Genomic DNA, 10,942 nt, shown 5'->3' with positions numbered 1-10,942 from the left:
AGACGCTATACTTTTAGAACAAAGTTAACATATAATCTTATATATAACAGACACTCTGTATTGTCAGTTGAAAAGACCTTAAATATTTTTAAGGGAGATGAATTTAAACAAATAGCCATTTGCTGACACTTAAGATAAGCACTTTAGAAGTAGAGTGTAATGTTATGTTCTGGCACGAAGCCAGAATGTTTTATTTTCTTACCAACATTTTATTTTCCTGAACTCTAAAAGAAGTGACAGGTTATTTTGTCTGTAATGGTGGTTATTTTCAACTTCAAAAACCTTTCTGTGATCTTAAAACCTTATAATTTGTTCACAGTTACAAGTTAATACAGGCACTGAACAGCATCTGTATGTAATTTTAGCTGAGAGATATAGTGGGAACTTTTAGTCCTTCCAAACTTATTTTATTAGACATGCATTGTCTAGAACAAGTCTGCTGCACGCTTGGTACCTACCAAGTTAGCTGAACTCCAATCTGTTGTTGGAAATGTGGACATTTATGTGTCTTTGGGGGTCTTAGCGGCATCCCATGTCGGTCTTGTTCTCTGTTACATGGAGAACTGGCAAAGAAGAGAGGAAGAAAGGAAATGTACAAAACCTTGGTATGCCAGGCTCTGTAGTAGTGCTTTCTCATGTTATATCACTTGAGTCTGAAGAAAAACTCCCCTCTCCTTTGACGCTACATCCTTTTAGTTATTCCTTTGCTGGGTGTTGCCATGATATTTCCTTTCCTAGGCAGTGACTGGCCAGCTCCAGCTATTCTCCTCCTCTCTCTTTCAGGAATTTCCCTGCAGCATGAATGTGGCTTTCTAGAGATGTGGGATTTCATACAAACTAGTCTGAAGAGAATAAAAATAAGTATGTGGGCAGGGCTCCTCCTCAGAACTCTTCACATCACACAGAGACTAGGACTGCCTTCACGTAAGAAGGAAATCCTATGCATAAGTACTGCTAAAGTGAGGGGTAGAAAATTAAAAACAAAAACAAGACAAAGGAAGAGTGTCTCTGAAAAGAGGATTTAATTCAATTTTTTGTTGATGTCTCAATTATTTAAAAAATGTATGGAGTTAGGAGGTATCCAACTTTGTAATGAAGTTGAAGTTGGAGAGAGTCTATCATTTATGTGATCTTAGCATAACTGTGAGCAATGTCAATTTAAAGATTATAAGTTGGAGAGAAATGATGGGAATTTTATGCGTTTTCCAAAACTATCTGCCTTATTATATCCAGTCTTTATATTTGCAATTGTGCCTAACTGTGGAAAAAAAATGATAAAAGCAAGTCTTACCTGGTACATTATTACACAAATGGATTAGGTGCAACTTTAGATGGAGTATCTTCTTTTTAGAAACCTAAAGGTGTGTCTGTCGCTGAAAAATAAAACCAACGACTCTGCTTGTTATTTTCCATGCAAGATTCTTGCCGACTGGCAACGGGGACAGAGACTGGGGTGCTTTGTGGTGGCAGCAGAAGGCTGGAAGTGAAAAATATATAACAATGCCTCTGTTATCTGTTTCCAATTCTTGCAGCATAGAGCTGGAATCCAGAAAATTTGCCGCCTTGAATAATTCAACTTTCAAATCTGTTGGTGTTTCATGACAATTTTGATTTGCTTTTCTTTAACATTTTAGACTTTGCTTAGTTTTCAACCACAGTTTTTTCCCCCTCTGCCTTAAGTTCTTTGAGTTTAAGAATCAATGTGGTGATCTCCTTTAGAAATACTAAACAAGACCATCTAGTCAGAAACAGGATGTACAGAGAAAGATATATGAGAAAAATAAAAAACAACTTCTAAAATAAGGAGAAGTCAGCCTGAATTTTGCAAAGCTTTATGATTTTATAATGACTCTCTTACCCCATTCTAACGTTCTAGGGGAGCTTTAGAGCTCACTTCTTGCCCAGAATCTCCTTTGTAGATAACAAGCTTGGCATGCTTTAAATATTTATGGGGGACTCTGGAGTGTTACAGAAAACAATGCAGCTCCTAGCTCCTGGTAAGGCTGGATCAGCTAAATGATAAACATTCACATGTGTCTTCCCAATATGTATTCTATTATGTATGTTTGTGTTTTCTTTTGATTTATGAAAATAATTTTTGTTTAAACAGCGTGAAAATGTTAATAAAGAAAATTTAAACTGAAAAATGTAATTACTACCTTCCTTATAAAACTTGTTTTTTCCTCTGCTTCTCTCTATTACTCTCTCTCTCTCATACACACACACACACACACACGCACACACAGGCACACATAACCCTAAGCTTGTCTTTGCTGGCTTTCATTCTCTCCTTCAAACTGGCTTTCTCCACGTGACAGTGAACATGGCCGGTAGCAGCAGCTCATGTTGTAAACATGATAGCTTCATAACTCCAAGGAAAGACCGGCTTTCTCTCTTCTGCTTCTGTATGTAACACTTCTGTGGAATAATGCTGATTAACCAGGTTTGAGTTTTGTGCCAATCCTTTACACAATCCCTGTTGCTAAAACAATGGGACCCTTTGAATGGTGAGCCTGGTTCATGTGCGAGCCTGGCAGCCTCGCTGATGTCAAAAAGTTTAAGCAGGGGAGGACCAGCTTCACAAAAGAAGAGGTTGCATTTACTAGAAGAAGGGGAAAGAGGCATGTTTAGCTGAGGAAGATATAGATGTCTATTATTTGAAAAAAATTGAAAAAATAATTAGGAAGATGGTGAGAATTGCCTTCATTTGTCAAATATGGAAATGCTGTTTTGCAAGAACTGGTAATGAGACACTCTGCAGATGACAATGTTTTTATTATTTATTCAACAGGCATTTATTAAGTGTCCCTGACCCTTGACATGCAGTTTCTCCCGAGCTGAGATATAGGAGTGATAAGTAGCCAAAAGTAAAATCCAAACCCCTGTCCCTGGTGAAGTGACTTACATATGCTTCTTGTGACTTTTAGAGTGTTCTCCGGCAGCCACAAAAGGTTGTTTCTATAGTTCCTAATTATGACTCTGTGATTCATCCAAGGCCACTGCTCGGGCTGGACATCATGGACACAGCTGCCTTGTTGATTTCACTTCCTCTGTGCCTGTGCACACACTGATCCCGCACACTTCATTGTTTGGCCTCTCACCTCACTTCTGAACTGCAGGTGGACCCCAAGCAGTTTTTTTCTTTTTCTTTTATTTTAGAGCGGGAGAGAGAGTGGTGGGGGGGAGGGGCAGAGGGAGAGGAAGAGAGAGAATCTTAAGCAGGCTCCGTTCCCAGTGCCGAGCCTGACACAGGGCTCGATCTCATGACCCTGAGATCATGACCTGAGCCAAAATCAAGACTTGGACACTGAACCGGCTGAGCCACCCAGGCGTTCCCCCAAACAGTCTTTTTCTGCTGGGTCTTCTTCCTCCATCAGACAACTTTCTGAGGCAGGGGTTAGGTAGACAACTCTTTTAGGCTGAAATCTGACTTACTTCAATGACATTTGCTTGGTCCACCAGGACTCATGCATCCAGGTTCTGCAAAATTCTGGAAATGCAAGCCGGCCACTTCCACGACTGCCCTGTTTTCTCTCCTCACTTAGCAGACAAAGGCAACTACAGCCATGCACCACCCCCAGACTGCTCCAGGCCAGAGTCAGATTCATAGATTCTGCACTCCAGTCCCCAGGAATTCATTAGATTCCCTCAGGGACTCTCATACCTCACTCTTGTACTTGCCTAGGATGAGCTAAGGAATTTATGCAGCTAAGGAAGCATCTGGTTGGGGATGAGATGCCAGTTGACGTTCCCCATGAATATGCCACCCCACCAGTCTATCTAAAGATTTCTCTTTGCCTTCTATCACTAGGGAATCATCCTCCAAATTGCCCTAGAAGGAATGCCTCTCTAATAAATCTAGCCTTATCTTCCATAGAGTGTTCAAGGGGATGGCTTCTGGAACAGTTGGAAAACCTAACAGTAAGTCCTGTGATGATGTATCCTTGAGATCGTAGACATGGCACTTTTTATCCATTGACCTCAGATCTGGGGCCTCAGCTGAAATTCCAAAAACCTGGAGAAGTCCTATTCAACATTCTTTTATATTTGTAAATGTGAATAAAGAAAAGGTTCTCAGTAGGAGTGTGGGCTGTGGAGCTAGAGAGTCAAGATCCAAATACAGAGTCTACCACTTCTTAACTATGAGAGGAACTCTCTATCCTTCACATTCCCCAACTGGAAATGCAGATGCTAATTGTACCCATTTTCTGTAGTACAATTCTGTGAGTGTTAAATGAATCAATAAATTTGAAGGGCTTAGGTTAATGCTTTCTCATATTTGGCTCTCTAATTCTCATATTTCCTCTCAAATATTTGGCTACTATCATTTTTTCTCTTTTGAGTATTCTCCCAAAGGCTTCTTTTTTTTTTCTTTCTTTTTTTATCTATATTTCTTTCAAAGCCTTCTTATAGTGGCCTTTGCTTCTTGCTCCTCTCACGCTACAGGGAGGGGGGAATAGTGAGGGGTATTAAGACAAAATTTTTCTCAAGTATCTGAGTTGAAAATATATCCTCTATGTGATCAATGAATTAAAATAGATTCATTTCAGTTTGGTCAGAAGCACTGAGATGGAAAATGGATCCAGTCGCTTTACTAAGGGTGAATTTCATTCATGAAGTCAGTGGATTGGAGTTAAGTTTCAATTACTAGCAATTTATGTATCAGGGCTTATGGTTTTCAAGAATAGATAAGAGATTGTTGGGCTGGGGATGAAGACATCCGAGTTCAATTTATGGTTTGACAATTAAAGGATATGAATTCTCACTTTATTCCCTGGGCCTTGGTTTCCATATTTGACAAATGAAGGCGTTGCCCTGGATGGGCAGACAGTGTGGAAAAGAGTGTGGATCCTGGTGACAGAGAGAGCTGGATCTATATTAGCTCTGCCAGTTAGTGATCTGTAATCACCAGCAAGATATTCCACCGCTCCAAGAATCCTTCCCTTAGGTGCAAGCAGAGGATGCTAGTAGTACTTGCCTCTAAGGTTGTTGTGAGGATTAGAAAATTCATCCAAGTGCTGATCCCAGAACATGGCACATAATAAGCATCCCAGAATGTTATTGTTCATGATAAATAACGACTCTCATGTCTTGTTTTATGATGAAGTCCATGGACATCACTGAATACTGTGAAATTTGTAGTTGTGCTCACTACCTTTCTTGAGTTCAGCCCTCTGTTATTTGGCTACTAACTCCTTCTACTGCTTACCTGATACATTAATTAACTACAATGATCTCCTTTTGGTAGCTGTATTTGGGTCTCAAATTTTAAGTACATATTCCTGTGAGAAAGTAACAAATTGGAAGTACGTGTATGTCTTTCCACATGCCATTTGCCAGTAAGTTGTCTACCTTCCATTTCCTTTATACTTACACTTTATACTGATTTCTTTTGGTCCTGAAGATAAGTGGAACATGCTTTATTTTCACAGCGGATGAAGAAATCCATGTGTTTAGCACTGATTTCAATACATATTTATCAAAATGTATTACATTTGCTACATGCTTGGCCCTGGTAGGTCCTTGGAACATAATGTTAAAAGACATGATCACTGCCTTCAGGAGGCATACAGTGATATTAACTAGAAATATGAGAAATCTTAGGTCCCCTTGGAAGTTTCAGTATTCGTGTATTTAAATTTATCTTAAAGCCTGGCAAAAGCTATGTAATTTCCATTAAGTGGCACAATCTCGAGAATCCTTAGAAGTACCATTTTATTTTTCTCAATATCTTTTCTATGGGGAGGTGGGGTTCTGTTGAAGAAAATGGCCTAAACAGCAGTCTAGTACCACTTCAAACTTCTCCAACCTCAGGTGGCTTCTCCGTGCTTCCAGGCCATCCTTTAACATTTCCCTCCCTATCTCCCTCTGTGGCCTTAGCAGAACCAAAAGACCTTCCAAACCTTCTCAACTTATCCAAAACCTCTTACCCCCTGTCCTGCCTTTCCTTTTTAGAAGGTAACTTTGTTACATACATCACAGGGAAACTTGGAGTCTAAGAGTGGAATTCCCTCAGTTTCCTGCCTCCACACGGATATATTTATCGAATTATAACCTACCCTTTTACCAGCTGGTTATCTCTTCCTTCCCTAGATCAAACCATCCACCACTTCCCAGGGTCCCATCCTTGCTCCCCTTTCTCCTTTCAATCCTAACTACTTGCTTTCTACTGGCTTCATCCCACTGGGCTTTAAATAGACTCATGACACTCTTTTAAAAAGTTTAGAAGACACAAGCCCTTTTTCAACCATATATCTCTCAGAGATCACTCTCTCTTCATAATGAAGTGACTTGAAAGAGCATCTGAGCTCACTGTCTGCACCTCCTCAGCCTCTGTTCCACTTTCATCTACTCCAGTTTCATACCAATGGCTCCAGCAAGGTCATCAATGATTTCCTTTTCGTGAAAGCAAATAGATATTTATCACTCCTCATTTTATTTGACCCCCCCTCTTAGTTGACTGCTCCTATTCTTCTGGAAATACTTTGGCTCATATTTCAACATTCTGTCCCGATTCTTTAAGACACTGTCTTAAAACGAACTACCCTAAAGCTTGTTTCCAATCCCAGTTGTAATAAACAAATCCCCCAGAAGTGGACATATCTCTATTCTTGTTCCTATATTTGAAAAAGGGACATGCGAGAAGGCTGTGGGGGGGGGGGAGGAGAGAGAAAGAAAGAGAGAATAAATGTCCCTAATATGCATCAAGAGATGATTCTGGGGCCAAGTTTTAAGAAAAGTGGCTGGTGGAGATCTGTGGTTACATGGAACTTAGGGATGACTCTGGAAGAAGTCTCAGTATTGTATTAAGTCAAAATAGATACACAATGAGAGATGGAGGATTTAAATAAGTTCACATGTGGGGCTTTGTAATAATAATTGCAGAATCATGCCTACCAGTTCTCACTGATTGGCCATAGATGTGGTTTCCATGGTGATTTCACACATAGCTCAGGCTCCCCACCCTGCTCCTCCTACCTTCATTGTAGCTTACATTAAACGAGAAAAGGAGCTAATAAGAATTATTAATAAATATTTCAATGCTATAAATTCTGATACAGATCCTAGAAAACCATTATCAAAAATAGATAATTAGGGGCACCTGGGTGGCTCGGTCAGTTGTGTCCAACTCTTGATTTTAGCTCAGGTCATGATCTCAGGGTCGTGAGATTGAGCCCTGCATCAGGCTTGGCACTAGGCATGGAGCCTGCTTAAGATTCTCTCTCCCTCTCCTAATGCCCCTCCCAGACTCTCATTCATACTCTCTCTCTCTCTCTGTCTTTAAAAAAAAGAAAAAAGATAATTAGCCTACCATTTCTTATTTTATATTTATTCAAGGAAATGAGTATCCAGACATTTTCAAAGTTCCAAGTCCATATGGCACAGCTTAGTGTGCTTATTAGAATTTTTGTTTCCTTCTAGCACAATGGAGAAAGGATGATGTTAAGAGATGATAATATATTATTTGCATTTCAGCAATGTTTCTAATTTGGATACCACAACCTTTGTGTATTCTCAGCATCATCTCATAGGGAAGAGAAACCTTATGATAGCACTTATGTGTATTTCCCTAAAACCATGTGAGTGAAGAAAGATTGTGTTAGGCATTCCTTAATTCCTGAGAGTTTGCTTAATTAGCTATTTCAGGCTGAAAATCATTTTATCTTTTGAATAGTTTTGTTCAAGCAGATTATGTGATAGATATATAGATAATAGATTATGCTCATAGTTTCAAGAAAGTGTGTAATATTAATTCAACAAAACCACATTTTGTTTTTACTATGCTATGTGACAGGGACCATTGCTTTTTCTGAAGACAGATTGAAATTTTCTTTTAGAATTTCTCTTACAGTCATTGGCAAAAAATTTTAAGATCCTCAGTGGAGGCCTTGAGGTATTTTAAGTTTTGAATATACTCACTACTCAGTTGGAAGTAAGTATGCAAATTGGGCAATGGGTTAAAAAATATGTGGTAATAAAATAGGTAAGTAGGTAATAAAATAGGTAATAAAATAAAATGAAGAGAAATTCATTTGATTACTTACATGGCTCATAATTGGGCTCTGAAATGTACACTTTTCCAACCATTATTCTGGCACTTTTAAATAAAATTAGGAAAAGCGAACAATTGGAAAACTGTATAGAATTATACTTGTTTCATAAGGTGTTTTTCTTACTTTAGTTTTCTGTAAAAAGTCCACACCTTGACATGAAATATATTTTGTTCTCCGTTTGCTTGTGTGCATGTATGAAGTCACGAAGACATTGTGTTTCTGTTAAGAGTTCATTTCAGTTTTTATCACCTTGATACTTAAGGAATTATTTCTATATTTGTGTAAAAGGATAGAACTGAAGAAGTCAGTGTGCATAAATTTTGTTTCTATAGAACATCTCAAAATAAACCGTGCAATGCATACTTTTCTCTCAACCCTGTTTATGGAACCTGGTTGACCTCATGTAATTCATCTGAGCTTCACTGACCTCCTTTGGATGCCAGAATATTTATTTCAGCTTTTGACTCCCATCCTATCTGTTTCATTAAGGAATGAAGAATTGTCTTCAAGTTCCTATATTATATCCCAAAGTGCAACATCCATTTTTGCCATCTTCCTGCCATAACAAAGAGCCAATATTCATATTGACTTTCTTCAGCCCCACCACTTCTTCCTGTTCTCTGGTGTATCTTGGGTATTTTATACTTTATCTCAAATTATAAAATTACAGACAAATAAAACTTTAGACTTGTAAATGGTTGCAAAGTTTTCCAGTTCAGTCTTTGCAGTTCATAGGTAAGAAAACACATTGAGACCTCAAGACTAAGATATTTGACATATTTGTTCTTTGATGTGACAATGTCCTTGAGCATCACTCTAAGCAGTCTGTACTTTTAGAAAATAAATGATTATATATTTTTAAAAATGTGGTAATATATATGAAAAAGTCTGCATTAATTTTTGCTTGGTGTCATATTCTCCTGAGTGCAGACATTTACTTGACTCTTTGCAGACACCACTAGTCTTATATTTAAACCACTCAGTCATCATCATGTTAGTCTGATGGGTTTCCAGGCACCTCCCCAGCTAGAACATTGTATTATTAGCTCCTCCCATTGCTTCCAGAGTTTTGTAATTCGAGCTGGACCTTGGAGAGAGCACTCCTTTCTTCTTTAGCCCTTGGAGTGATGCCATCCTTCCTTCCACTGGATTGCTAAAAGCTCCTTGCCTTATTTTCACCTCATATTGGTGGTATTCCATTTTATTTGGCAGTCAATCATGTCATGGGGGTCAGCTTCAAGACTGGCTCCTGTGTTTTCTGATCTACCATTTGTTATTTCCTGGCAAAAAATTCTACTGGTTAAATGCCACACTGTCTATTTCAACTTAACACCTTCTTAAAAGAAAGTTACTTTTGATTTTCCTAAATATAGTATATCTTTGCCTTAGCATAGAATTAAAAAAAATTGGTAATAATTCTTTTGACCTTTTATCCCCTAGTAGATTTCTAGAATGTTGTCTCATTAACAAAATGAAAAACAAAATATATTCCTTATTAAATACTTGTCTAGAAGGAAACATCTTATTAATATTGATTTTAGACCATAAACTATCAAGAACTTGTTTTCAAGAGTATTTGGCCAAAAGACTGAATTTCAGAATCAAGACACATCAGTTTATTCCAATATAAAGACCTCTTAAGCAGATAAAAATTGTCAGTGTTTAGAAAAACTTATTTCCTTTTAAAGCAGTTGACTCTTCAATTGTATTTCATCTTCATGAAATACTAACATCTGAATAGAAAGTCAATTGATGTATTCAGTGAGAATCCACTGTGTCAAAAAAATACTTTTATCAAGAAATCCTATAATATATATTTTTTAAGATTTTATTTGTTTATTTGACAGAGAAAGAGACGCAGCTAGAGAGGGAACACAAGCAGCAGGGGGAATGGGAGAGGGAGAAGCAGGCTTCCCGTGGAGCAGGGAGCCCGATAGGGGCTCAATCCCAGGGCCCTGGAATCATGACCTGAGCCGAAGGCTGACACTTAACGACTGAGCCACCAAGGCGCCCTAAGAAATCCTAAAATATTTGTAACAACCAACAGGTTATGGACCTTAACATGCACTATAATATAAAAGGTGAAGAAATTATAAATAAGATGTAAAATGATGATTAAATTCATAAGAATTCTACATTCTCCTGAGAAAACTTAGCACTACATAGTTTAAAAGAAAACCAATGAATTATTCATGAATGCCTTAAAATCAAGAAAAATTTATTAAATTTTCCTTTCCTTTCCTTTTCCTTCCTTCCTTCCTTCCTTCTTTCCTTCCTTCTTTTTCTAACTTATGAGTGAAATATCATGTAGTTAGCAATGTGTTTTAATTAAATACAAATATGTTCTTTGGAGGAAAATATATACCTCTTTCTTTCCTTTTTAATTTTCATTTTTATCATTTTTTGAAGATTTACTTATTTATTTGAGAGAGTGCTGAATGCCAGTGGGGGGTGGGGCAGAGAGAGAGGGAGAGAATCTCAAGCTGACAGCACCCCCACAAGCATGGAGCCCAACATGGGGCTTGACCTCACCACCCTGAGATCATGACCTGAGCCGAAATCAAGAGTCAGTCACTTATCTGACTGAGTCACCCAGGCGCCCCTTTCCTTTTTTATTTTTAAAAGAAAAATTCAATATGTGGTTAAGTGACAGAAAATAGCCATGGAAGATATTTATTGTTGTCAAAATTTTCCTGATATTTTTGGCTCATTAGATTCTAGTTATAGGCTCTGGTTATTGGATTAATGTGGGTCTGGGGGAATTAAATATTTAATTACCTGAGGGGTGCCTGTGTGGCTCAGTAAGTTAGGCCTCTGCCTTCGACTCGGGTCATGATCCTGGGGTCCTGGGATCGAGTCTTGTGACGAGCTCCTTGCTCAGCAAGGAG

Source organism: Leptonychotes weddellii, chromosome 5, assembly GCF_054177405.1.
Source record: "Leptonychotes weddellii isolate Sample4059 chromosome 5, ASM5417740v2, whole genome shotgun sequence".
In the NCBI taxonomy this organism is placed as follows: Eukaryota; Metazoa; Chordata; class Mammalia; order Carnivora; family Phocidae; genus Leptonychotes; species Leptonychotes weddellii.
The sequence above is the reverse complement of the archived record's forward strand: the minus strand, read 5'-3'. Positions refer to the sequence as shown.